The sequence below is a fragment of the Ceratotherium simum genome, chromosome 21 (genome assembly GCF_057802395.1).
Source record: "Ceratotherium simum simum isolate JZ-2026a chromosome 21, ASM5780239v1, whole genome shotgun sequence".
NCBI classification, from domain to species: Eukaryota; Metazoa; Chordata; class Mammalia; order Perissodactyla; family Rhinocerotidae; genus Ceratotherium; species Ceratotherium simum.
The window spans coordinates 36,335,915-36,348,967 of record NC_141920.1 but is presented as its reverse complement, the minus strand read 5'-3'; the positions used below and the strand labels follow the sequence as shown (position 1 = coordinate 36,348,967).

The 13,053-nt window shown below is 42.2% G+C and overlaps 1 protein-coding gene and 1 pseudogene across 6 annotated transcripts in view; one reads left to right on the top strand and one right to left on the bottom strand.

The window, feature by feature from the left end:
• Positions 1 to 13,053, bottom strand: part of PLCB4 (phospholipase C beta 4) — a 385,664-nt gene that overhangs the window by 305,479 nt on the left and 67,132 nt on the right. The window lies entirely within an intron of this gene.
• Positions 1,955 to 2,054, top strand: LOC147914282 (U6 spliceosomal RNA; annotated as a pseudogene).

Sequence of the window (13,053 nt, the reverse complement as noted above, 5' to 3'; positions counted from 1 at the left end):
TCACGGACAGGAAGTCCTCTCTGAATGGCTAAACTAGACATCAGGAAGTCCATTTCCTGGAACTTCCATATTTAATCCATTAATCATGAGAACTACTATTGTTGAGCATTCACCAAGCATGAGGCACTGAGCGACACACTTCTCATGGATTAACTATTTGTCTTTCACACACCTGGAGATGAGATGTGATGACCAGACCCCACTTCAGGACTGAAGAACTGATTCCCCTGCTGCTGCCCGTGCTGCAGGCAGAATGCAGAAAGCTGCCCTCAGCTGGACAAACTGCTCCGCCCAAGGTCCAGCACCCTTCCCCTCGCTGCTGCCTTCAGTGGACAGCACTGGTGCATAAAGGCCCATACTGCTTTAGAGCCCTACAGGGTTGACTAAGACTTCCATTAGGACTGCATCACAGCTCTACTTCCCGCTCTGCCCAATCCCAAATCCTTCCCTTCTCCTCCACTGGTGTTGTCTTAAGAGACAGCATAGGTACTGTACGTTCACTTTTCAGATGAAAAAAGTGAGTCTTAGAGGGGTTAAGAAACTTCCCCAGAGTCACACAGCCAATAAGTGGTATGACTGGGATTTGGGACCCAAGCACTCTGATGCCAGAGCCCAGGCTCTAAACCACTCTGCTCTACTGCTCAATCAGGTTTGCATTTTTATGTCTAATAAAATAAACTGGGTAAGTTGGCTGTTGTCCTCACAGTAGATTGCAAGAAGCAAATTAGAAGGAAAGGCAAGAGAAGGAATCTCAATAAACTGTTATCAGTCAAAGACAACCAGAAAACAGAAACTACTCTAGATCTTTCAAAGCAAGGGACTGGTACAAAGTGATGGAATGGCTGAGAGGCCACAGAGAAAACAGGGAGGCAGTCCAGGAACTAGCAATTGTGGAAAGCTAGGGAGGAGGGATAATGGAAGGAAGTGATATTATCAGAGCCCAGAGACTAGAACAGCATAGGCTGCTATGGAGAAAGGGGAAGTCTATGTCTCCTATCGGACACAAGAGGGCAAAGGAGCCTGGGAAATGTAGTTCCCCGTAACTTGAAGCGGAACAGGAGAAGGTCATGGAATGGATCTAAGAACAAGTCTGTGTTTGAGCAGCCCAAAGGCACAGCTGATCAACTGACAATGAAGAAGAATAGAGAAACACTCTGAAAATAAAATATAAGAATTAAAAAAGCATCTTTCAAAACTTAGTTTAATGGCAAGTAGTCCCACCTACTCCAGCAGTCTTTAAACAAACAATAACAACAGTAATAATGCCTCTCACTCACATGGCTCTTTACAAGGCACATTGTATCAATAACCCATGTCTCAAAGGATGAGGCTGAGAAGTTTCAAGTATTCTCCGTTTAGTAAATCAGGGGAATACATGTAACATTCCAGAAGTATTTCCATCATAAAAATAGCAAGCTTAGTGGCCGGCCTGGTGGCGTAGTGGTTAGGTTCACACACTGCACTTTGGCGGCCCAAGGTTCACAGGTTTGGATCCCAGGTGCGGAACTATGCACCACTTATCAAGCCATGCTGTGGCAGCAGCCCACATATAAAGTAGAGGAAGATGGCACAGATGTTAGCCCAGGGCAAATCTTCCTCAGCAAAAAGAGGAGGATTGGCAACCCATGTTAGCTCAGTGTTAGTCTTCCTCACCCAAAAAAAAAAAAAAAAAAAAAATAGTGAATTTATTTGATGGTGTTTAAATGTAGAACAAACTGTTCCCCACCACTGTCAGCTAAATTAGGTGTTAATGTAGCTCCTCTTCTGGAAAACCAGATCTGCCTTCACAATTTTATCTGCTGTTTGACAAAGTAGGAGCTAGAACACAAATTCTTTGCTCTCTGCTCAGAGGTCCTCTGCTGACTTCTCTGATGTAGCAGAAATTCTTGGAGGTAGGGAGGGGGCGGAGGAGAGAAAAACTCTGAAAACAAAAATATATTATCAAGGATGTCCAGTGCTCGCTTCAGCAGCACAGATACTAAAATTGGAACAATACAAAGATTAGTACGACACTCAAGGATGACATGTAAATTCGTGAAACATTCCATATTTTACTTTCCTTTTCTAAGGTTCACAGGTGGGAAAACTGAGGCTCTGATAAGCAGAATGACTTAGCCAACTGAGGGCCCTTCTTGTTTCAAACCCCATCCCCAACTTCTCCAAAAAAAAAGGATCTCCTGTCACAGTATTTAGCAACCACTCAATGTATAACCTATCCACTTTGCCCTTCCAAAAACATCTAACATCTAGTTTAAAAATTATTTTATTATAGTCCCCCCAGAAGGAATGTGATTTGTTCATATATAAAGATTGGGAATACATTTCAGTCTTTTCCACACACACACCCCTCCCCCAACAAAGCTTCTTTGAGGTAATTAAAACCCAAACGGCTTGAGAGAGGACCTGAGTTGGAGGCTTAGCTTTGCTTCTAGGTAGCTGTGTGGATTTAGGCTGGCCAGTTAACCTCTCTGGGCCTCTGTTTCCTCATTTCCAACATGATGCAACTAGAACTAGCTAATGTCCACAATCCTTTCAGCCCCGAAATGATTCCACAGAAAGATAACAAAAGTCCTGTGTGGAACCAGATCAACTCTCTCTCACTTGACATCGCCCAGGCATCTATTGGTGAGATTGCTTATCAGAATTAAAAGTACAGTCTGTCGCCATGCACAGAGAGAAGACTGACCTCATTCCTTGCCCAGCTGACTGTGATCTCACCCAGCAATTCTCAAGTTGGGTTCTAGGGTAGGGTAGTCTGATTGCAAAAAGAGCAATTCTTCTCCCTCCCTGTATCTACACCCTCCGCCATGTAACCTTGTAGCACCCTCCCACTCTAGGACAGCCCAGGTGACTTCCTTTGGCCAATGAGATAGGAGCAAACATAATATAAGCAAATGCTTGAAAAGTGCGTACACTGTTGGGCTTCCTCTCATTCTTGCTCCCTTGTCATGGCCAGGAGAACATGCTGGGTCTAGCATGCTTGAGGATGAGAGACATATATAGAAGAGACAAGTCACCCCAGTCTTCCTACCTAAAGCCATCCTAGATCAGCCAACAGCCAATGAGCCCCCAGACATGGGAGCAAACCCAGCTAAGATCAGAAGAGCTGCCTGCCCAACCCACAGCTGACCACAGACACGTGAGCGAGATCAGCTAAAATCAGCAAGCCCAGATCAAGATCAGCTGAACCCCCCAAACATGTAAGCTAAGTAAGCTTTTACTATTGTATTCCATCGAGGTTTTGTGGTTGCTTGTTACACAGCATTATAGTGACAATAGATAACTGATACCCATTCCTTGGACTACTAGCCCTCAGCCAGACTATAATGACTATTTCCAGAACAAAGGTTCCTTAGTGCTGAAACAAGTTTGGGACACACTGCCTGCCTTAAATTTATCTTAGAGGTTCACAACACACATCAATGCTTTTAAGGCTCTAAGAAATTCCCCAGTAGAGAAATCTATTTAACTTTGCCTAACTCATGTTTTCCCCCAACCTATTGTACCACAGACCCCAAGTATGATTTGCTAATCAAATTCCCCCCCAATCTTAGATCCCAAGTCTGGATTCAGCCTCTATCCAACCTTCTTGCTGGTTAGGCCATGTATCTTATTGTCTCTTCCAAGATAGTTAATGGACCCCTCAAAAACAAACAAACAAAATAAACAAAGCTAAAACCTTAAAAGTACTTTGAAATCACAAAAGCTTATATTTTTTATAACAAAAGTCTAATTAGAACTGAAGGGGAATGTTCCACAAATATCTGAAATCCATACATAGCCTTAGTCTAATTTCAACTTTCTCTTCCATTAAAACTTGAGCAAAAGCCTAATGCTGACCTTGCCATTCCCTCCTCAACATTCTTCAGAGGCTCCCCATTGCCATCTTATTTCCATGGTTCACCAGGGCCCTGATTCCTTATCCATTTCCTCTCCCGCCACTCTTCCTCCCCTCTATCTCCTTCCTAGCCTACTCCCACTCTCAGGGGTACCTGCTATCCATGCTGACCACCTTCAAGTCCATCAAATGGGCATGAGCTAGTGCTCTGAAACTCTCCAGAGTCTGGTCCTATTTGATGTGAACTTGAATTATGCAGCTTTGAAATAATATGACATAAAAGCATTAATATGGTCTCACATTAATTTGAATCAATGTTAAAGCCACCCAAAATATTAAAATTCTTCAAGAATTTATAGTGTCCAAGTTGGCTGTGCCAAAGGTACTCTAAACTCTGTTTACAGAGTGGCCACAGGGTGGCGCCATATTAGCTGAGAAACAGAAATACCCACCATCTTTTGATCTTTTGTTAGAAATATTCTTTTTTTTTTTGGTTTTAAAAAACCAATTTTTTTAATTGAGGTAAATTGGTATTTGGTACATTACATTATATAAATGCCTTGAATTATGGGAGTTCTGAATCTGCAAGGAATTCAGAAACACAACCCTCACATAAAATGTGACCTCTAAATTAGAACACGGAATTTCTTCTGCTGGAAACTCCTCCCCACCTCTTAACCACACCCAAGCCCAAACACACAGAGTTCATCCACCTAATTTCAATTCACCTTTCAAGCATCAGTTGAGACAGTACTTCTTCCTGGAAACTTCCCCTGAAACCCTCAAGAACAGGTTGCAAGACCCTCCCATGACAGAATTTACCTGATTTTAACATTTTTCCACTATAAATACCTATCATTTGGTCTAGACTCTTTCATGGGAGGGATTCTAGCTTATTCCATTTTAGATCCAAAGTCCAATATAATGCCTGGTTCATAGCAGATGATCAATGAGTATCGGATGGGTTCATGTGTGGATGGATGAATGGATGGATGAATGGATGGACGGACGGATGGATGGAGACATGAGCAAGGAGGATGGGCCACTGAATACAACCATGACTGATTTTTGCTGTATATTCTCTCCTTATCCTCTCCCCTGCCCAACCTCAGGAAAAGATAATTACAAATACTAGGCAACAGCAGAGGAAAGAAGACAAGGAAAAAAAAAACCTTGATAATCATACTGGCTGAATAAGAGTGATCACTATGGATTTCGAATTAATGTAGACCCACACTTTTTGAAGCGAGGGCACTTGTCAAAAATATAAAAGACAATCAGAAAAAAAAGTAGGACGCAGTAGTGTCTTTCTTTTGCTCATCAGAGAAAATCTGCTGAAGATACATCTTTTATTTTTTGAAGATAAACATTTTAACTCATTTGTTGAAAGTGAAGGATTCACTCCAAGAACTGAATGTGATCTCTTCAATGTAGCAAAGATGTAGGAAGAGCTTTCTTTAGAGTTCTATGGGGTCAAATTTCCCGCTTCCTATCACAAAACTCACCAGAGAAATATTTTTGTTTCTCATTCACTTTCACCCTGGACACTAAGTTCACTATCTTGGTTACCCATGAGTTGTCCTCTTTAATGGGGACAGAAATGAGTGCAAACACAGATAAGACATTTTAAAACCAAATAAGCCTCATCTCTGATGTTTCTTTTCACATGCCTTTTGACCCCACACCAAACACCCCATATACCTCTGGCACTTCTAGGCAGAGCTAGGATAATAGCTCTCCCATTGATTTAAACATCCTGCCAGCTGACACCAGGCAGCAGCCTGAGAGAATGTCACATAGATGATCTTTTGGCTCTGTGTGTGTACAGCCTTTAATTCTCTGAGCCTTAATTTTATTTGAACTTTCTTTTGACCCCTTATAGACACTCTATTTGAAAACAAGGGCTGCACAGTATTATCATGAGCTAGAAAAATCCAAAACAATTTTCTATGGATTAAAGTTAAGCAAGTTAAAGTTAAGCAAAAGCATAATCTGCTGCTGATGTTTTTCAGGTTCGTTTGTGCCATACTTCCCTACTGTCTGAACTCCCTTAAAAAGCCCCACTTAAAAATATAAATAAGAAACTGGCCATTTAGTTGTGTCATCAATAAACCACATCCATGGTGGCAGCGGGGAACACCATAGTTGGTTCTCCCAAATCTCAACCTTAAAGATGTGGTAACAGCCCAGCTTCTCGGAGCAGCTCTGTTCTTTGGAAACTTGTTAAACTTGCAAGAATTCATTTCTGCCTCCTACAGTCTGTTTTTTCTGCATGCATTCTTTCAAAAGACATCTGCATCCCCTGGGAAGAGATGAAAGTGATACCACATAAAACAAAAAGCAAACTTCAGAGGGACTTCTCATGTAAATACTCCCAAATACGGAGTAATTTCTTCACTTTGTTCTTCTTATTCTCTAACTCCCTTACAAAGTTAAATCCCTCGAGGTTGTTTATTCTCTTTATTTATAAAAAGCACCCACCAGGTAACCAAATCAAAATCCCTTTTGCGGAAAGGAACCCAGACAGCTATTTCCCAGAGACCAGGAACCATCGCCACCAGGACTCCCACAAGGCACAACTGAATACACCCTGTGTTTCCTGCCAATGCTGTTCCTTAATTGGCCATGAATAGTTACAGTCAGCCCCAGCAATTTCTGCACTCTGTACAGTATAACCTCCTAAAAGAGCTGAGAGTTTAGGGGCCAAATTTTTCAATAGCATCCAATTAATAATCATAGTAATAATGAAAGAACTGCCAAACTGCTATGTGAATTCTGAAGCCCAAAGTGGAAGCTCAGCTAAAGGAAGTAAAACTATTCTTCCACAGCCCTCCCCCCATCACTTTCTAAATGTTCCATTTAGCAATGGAAATTTCTGGAATTAGATAACGTGAAATGTTAGGATTTTATATTTCAGGCTATCTCTGGATATAAAGATTAAAATTATTGACAGCTGATCTCAAGGAAGTCACAATTCCACTCAAAAACGTCTAACAGAAGCTGTCCATTTATTCAACAGATGATTACCGAGGACCAGGCCCTGAGGATCCACGGTGAATGGTATAGACAGAAATCCTGGCTCTCGCGGAACTTCCCTTCAGGAGAGGTAGACTGACATCACACAAATAAGTAAACGGTCTGGATATGAGAAGATATTTACTAAAGGCTATGGAGGAAAAAGTCTAACGTAGGGAAAGAAGACAGGAGCATAAGATAGGGGGTTGGCAGTGTTAAACGGGAGGGTAAAGGAAGGCCCCAACTGGCAAAGGTTTGAAGAAGGTGAGGGACCAAGTCCTACAGATGCTGGGAAGAAGAGCTTTCCAGGGAAAGGCAGAATACGCTGCGGCCCTAGCGGGAGGCATGCCTAGCATGTGAGGACAGCAGCTGGCAAGGGTGGCAAGCCTGGAGTGAACAAGGGAGAGCAGTAACAGATGAAGTCAGAGAGCAAAAGGAAGGGATCGTGCCAGGCCCTGAAGGCCCCTGAAGGGCTTCAGCTTATGCTCCAAATGAGGTAGGAAGCTATTACAGGCTAGGAGCAGAACGACATGGTTTGACTTTTATTAAAAGGATTGCTCAGCCTGCTGTGTTGAGAACAGACTGTAGGTGGGTGAGGACATAAGCAGGGAGACAGCTAGAAGGCTATGGCAGAATCCAGCTGAAGGAGGATGGTGATTGGACCAGAAGGTAGTAATGAAGGTAATACAAACTGGTTCAATTTGGGATATGTTTTGAATGTAAAACAAATTGAATTTACTGATGAACTAGATGTCAGTATTTGAACGTAGAGGTTCTATTTTTATTTTCCTACTTAAAATGCCCAGTAAAACTTCAAATATTCATTCACTGGGTTTATTCAATCCAACAGGTCCTGACGATGCACTACATTACATCTCCAGCGTTTATCTTTCAACTGATCCATGGTTATCTGCCATTGCTTCTAAGATATATCGCTCTTCTAGTCCACTCAACCTTAGCCTGACCACCCATTCTCAACTTTGGTATTCATGATCACAGAACTAATTTCCCACTCATCCAGGTTCAATATCCCTTTGTTTCTTCCTTCTCTGTCTTCCCCACTATGAATCAGACAGGAAACTCTACCACTTCTTCCTCTGCACTCTATTTTGTGCACTTCCCTCCCTCTCAGTTTCTATTGCCACCCCCTTGGTACCCACACTACAGTCTCCCAGGCAGTCTCACTGGCTCCAACCTCTCCCTCATCAAAACCACCTTGCCAACTGTCACCAAAATAATGTTCTGAAAGTACAGGTTTCATGATGTGACCTCCCCTGTCTGCAAGCATTCAGTCCCTGCACGCTGGCCTCCAAGAGTCTCACCTGATGGCTATAGGTCTCTCCATAGCCCTCCATTCTCTAACCTCTCACCCCTACCCCGCAGGCATCCATACTGCCTCTGGAGTGTGAAAGGGTATTCCTGCTCATTCTCTTACTTTAACTTTCACACATGGGGCTTTTCCAGTCTATAATTGCCCCCTACTCGACCTTCTGAGCAACCTTTCCTGAAGTTACTTATCCTTGCAGACTAGCTCAAATTCTGCCCCCTCTATAAAAACACCCCTAACTACTCCAGCCTCTATTCAGGTCCTAGTATGGCCCTCTTTATATGACCCTTTCATTAGGACCTCATGTCACAGGTGCATGCCATATTACCTGCATAGGTGTACACTTCAAGGTCACATACCAACTTGTATTCATTTTTACACCCTCCACTGAGACACATACAGAGTATTCAATATGTATTTACTGAATTAAATTATTTCAGTGAAATAAATTAACTTAAACAATATTACCCTCCACCTTAATCTCAATCTCTGAAAGTGGAGAATTGAAAACCCTTAGAATTCAAAGGATACAGAATCTTTGAATAAAATAGTCTCAGTTATCTCTTTTTCTATCTTTCTATTTCTTTCCTGCCATTTTGATTCTTCCACTAACTTTGTTTGTAGATAGCGTGCCACAGAAGAACTGGACAAAATGTTATGGTTGTGGTTATCTCATGGAGATTATGCTAAAGGCACATCATATCCCAAGATGTAATCTAATCAATCTTTGACTTACAGTCAAATAAGATACTGGCTTTCATGGGAGAGTAAACAGGAATGGAATGAGCAGTTCTGGCCCCAAAGTCACAAAATTTGGCCATCACCGAGGTCTCTGAGTATAGAACTGGGGCCACGTGGCAGTGGAAGCAAAAAGAAAAAGAAGTTGACTTTTAATCAGGCACTTATGGTCTATTTCTAGGCAGGAATTCCTGCTATATCTCAGAACTACCACGCAGCCTCCACCAGTATATTCTTTTTTTTTTGGCTGAGGAAGATTCACCGTGAGCTAACATCTGTTGCTAATCTTCCTCTTTTTTTTGCTTGAGAAAGATCAGCTCTGACCTAACATCTGTACCAATCTTCCTCTATTTTGTATGTGGGTCACCCCCACAGCATGGCTGATAAGTGGTGTAGGTCTGTGCCCAGGATCCGAACCCACGAAGCCGGGCCACTGAAGCAGAGCACGCTGAACTTAACCACCAGGCTATGGGGCCAGCCCCTCCACCAGTATGTTCTTAATGATAGAACTTCATTGACTCAGAAAACACCATTGCAGGGAGGATCCCTGAGAAATTATGTCCTTGTAGTCCCCAAAACACGCTACTCTTAACTTCTCTCAGGATAAACATTCTCTTCTCTTAATCCTTACTTCTTCAAGGCAACTACCTCCAATTTTCAATTCATGCAAACAACAAACATTTGCCAGTACCTAACATGAGACATGTACAGCCACTGATGCCCTGAGGAAGACAGATACGTTCCTTTGCCTTCTAGAGCTTACAGAGGAGGCAGACAGTGATCAAGTAGCCACACAGGTATATAATTACAAACTGTCATTAGTACAATGAAGGAAACGGAGATGGAACAGGGGATGAGACTTAATCCAGAGGGTTCCATGCTCCCCTGAGGAAGTGACACTTGAGCTGAGATCTGAAGAGTAAGCTAGAAGTTAAGGCGAAAGAGAAGAGAACCTCTTGTCACAGGGATATGGAAGGACCTAGGAGCAGGAGGGACAGTGGTGCACTGGAGTAACTTTAAAAAAAAAAGCAAAGCAGGGAGAGAATGGCTCAAGAAGAACTGAGAAGGCAGAAAGCAGGTCAAGCAGAGCTTTGCGGAACCTGGAAAGGAAAGAAATCTCTAGCCTCAAAGGAATGGGCAGGCCCTGCGAGTCCCTCCAAATCCTCAGTGTACTGATGTTCTCTACTCATCTGCCATTGCCTACTCTGACCACAGTTCCTTTGAGATAACCCATCCCATCTAAGCCCCTCAAAGGAAATCCTTAGTAGCACAAGACGTGGCCCTCTCAACCACAGATGAATGGACAGCTAGAACCAATATGAGTGTCTCTTGGGAGCATCTGAACTTGGGAGCTCTTAAGACACAGCCAATTGGTGATGAACACTGAACGAAAAAGTTTCCATGAATGCTGGGGGCTGAGGGACATGTTGGTCATATTGAGCCATGTGCAGAAAAAAAAATGTAGCTGTAAATTGCTTGTCCCTCTTCCCACTGAGAGGTCAAGTCTATTTCCCTTCTCTAGGAAGCTGGCCCTGTGACTGCTTTGACCAAGAGAATTCCGTGAGAGTGATCATCCAGGATTGCTGAGTCCCAGCCTTAAGGGCACTGGCAACTTCTGCTTTTGCACATTTGTAATGCTCCCTCTTGAAACCCAGCCCCCGTGTTGTGAGAAGCCCAGGCCGCATGGACAGGGGCTACAGAGACGAGAACTGAGGTGCTCCAGTTGACATCCTAGCTGAACTCCCATCCTGCAGCCAGCGTCAATTGACTGCCAAGTGAGAGAGTCACCTTGAGTATGCCAGCTCATTTGAACCCCCAGATAACTGCAGCCACAGCCAACACCATGTGGAGCAGAAGAACTGCCCAGCTGAGCCCAATCAGCCCACAGATTCCTGAGGGATATTAAACGGTGGTTATCGCTTTAAGCCAATAAATTTTGGGGTACTTTGTTACAAAACAAGAGATAACTAAAACAGAAGTAGAACAAGGTAGCAAATAAGATTAGGAAAGAATGAAGCAGATATGCAAAGAAACACAGAGATGCAGCTCCTGCACGGAAGGGAGTCCAAGCTTAATTCTGGACTTTCCCACTCCAGATCCACGACACTCGACTGGACTTTGTTCTGTGTCTGTAATTCATGAACTTCAGCTTCTTAACAATAAAATGGCCTTAAGCATGACCAGCTTAAGGGCTTTTTGTTCAGAAAGGCTCTGACTAATACCCACGTATTACAGTGACCATTTTGCTCCTGCCTCTGCAGAGGAATTCTTGTTTACCAGTGTCCAACTTAGTAAATAGCGCTCAGAAATTCACTGTCTACAACTGTGGTATTGATAAGACAGTCTTCACCAGTTACCTGCCTTAGGGTATCAAGCTTACTGATCTCTAAAGTTTTAGGGACTAGGGTAATTAGAAGGAATAAGGCTGAAGTATCTCTTACGGTAGGAGTGTCAGATATGTTCCACTAAACAGATGATTGTGAACTATGGAAGCTAACTTAATCATTAGTAATTAAAAAGGCAATCCACCATATTTCCAAGCAACTCATCATATTTCCATATTTTAGCTAATTCTAAAGTGAAACAAGGTAATTCGATAGTGATAAATTTGGTGTAAGTGCACACAAATCTGAGCAAAGGTACGTATTGATAGAAGATACCAAAGTCTATCTCCCTACTTTGAGATGCTCTTGAATTAAAAACATGCATTGCTCAGTATTTAGAACATGTGCTCCATGAGGTCTAGCAATATGTTATATGTCTAAATAGTCTTAAAGACATTGTTTTGTTTTGTCTTCATTCCTAATATTTTTAGAGTGTATGTACTGTCCATTTTAAGTGATGAGTATTAAGGATTAGATAACTATTCTATCCCTTGGCCTCAAGTCCAGGCACTCCTCCAAAGGCCACCAGCATTTTGGCCAAATAATCATATGCCTCTTCGCTGTTTCTCCAACCCACCAGGAAATTCCACACCTTCTTTCATACCATTCCCCCGCTTCTCTCCCTGGTAAGCTCACTATCACCCTTCAAGAATCAACTCAATGTCACTTGTTCTATGAAGCATTATCTGACACTCACCAACCTCTCTGCCTTTTCTTGACAGACTTAACTACACCCTTATTTAGATTCACATAATACTCTGTATATACCTATAATACTTAAAATATTTATCGTAATTATTTGTTTGAACTTCTGTTTTCCCACCTACATTGTGATTTCTTTGAAAGCAGTGATCAAATACTATTCATTATTGACTCCATGGAGCTTATTAGCAAAGTGCATGACTCACAAGGGGCCCTCTGTAAATATGTACAGAATGAGTGCTTTCTGTTGCTATAGTGTCTTATTCTAAGCAGCCTGAAATGCCTTTCACACCAGCTTTTCTTAAAACTCTCAAAAAAATGGATTATAACCCACTAGAGGGATGAGAAATATAAGGAATTAAGAGGAAAAGACTTACTTATCTAATATTAGAATACATGAGAAAAATCTCTGAAATTTCCAGATGGATAGATCCACTTCACTCTTCTGTTTCTGTGAATTACATATTATTCCATCTTATAGAGTCAAATACATTATAATTAACTGTATACATGGTCATAATAAGGTAGAGCTTCTAATTTTCAATTCACTATTCAAACAGAGCTACCCCTGGAGCAGACCAAATATGCATATATATATATATATATATATATATAATCAATCACAATCTAAGGCATCCTTCCAAATATGTCTTCTTTAATAAGCAGACCCCTTCTTTTGTTAATGCATCCTACATGCTGAGTGTCCTCTGGGCTCAAGGACAATTTACACTTCATTATCTTATATTTTCATATCGTTTCTAGCTATCTCACCTCATCCCATTCTGTCATCTAGGCTCCTCAAAGATGGCATTTCAGCTAGGGTTCCAGCAGGAAGTAGATGGAACACTCACATGAGACAACTGAGGGTGTTTAATAGGGGATTATTTATTTACCAGCTGTGGGCAAGGTTTAGGGCAGACAACCAGGGAATCTGAAGTGCCCTAGGCCTGAAGGGACAAAAGGACAGAGCGAGGGGAACCCAGAAAAAGTGCTGTAGTTACAGAAGCAAGTCACTGACAGACTCTGTGGCCTCCAGGAGGGCGACAGAG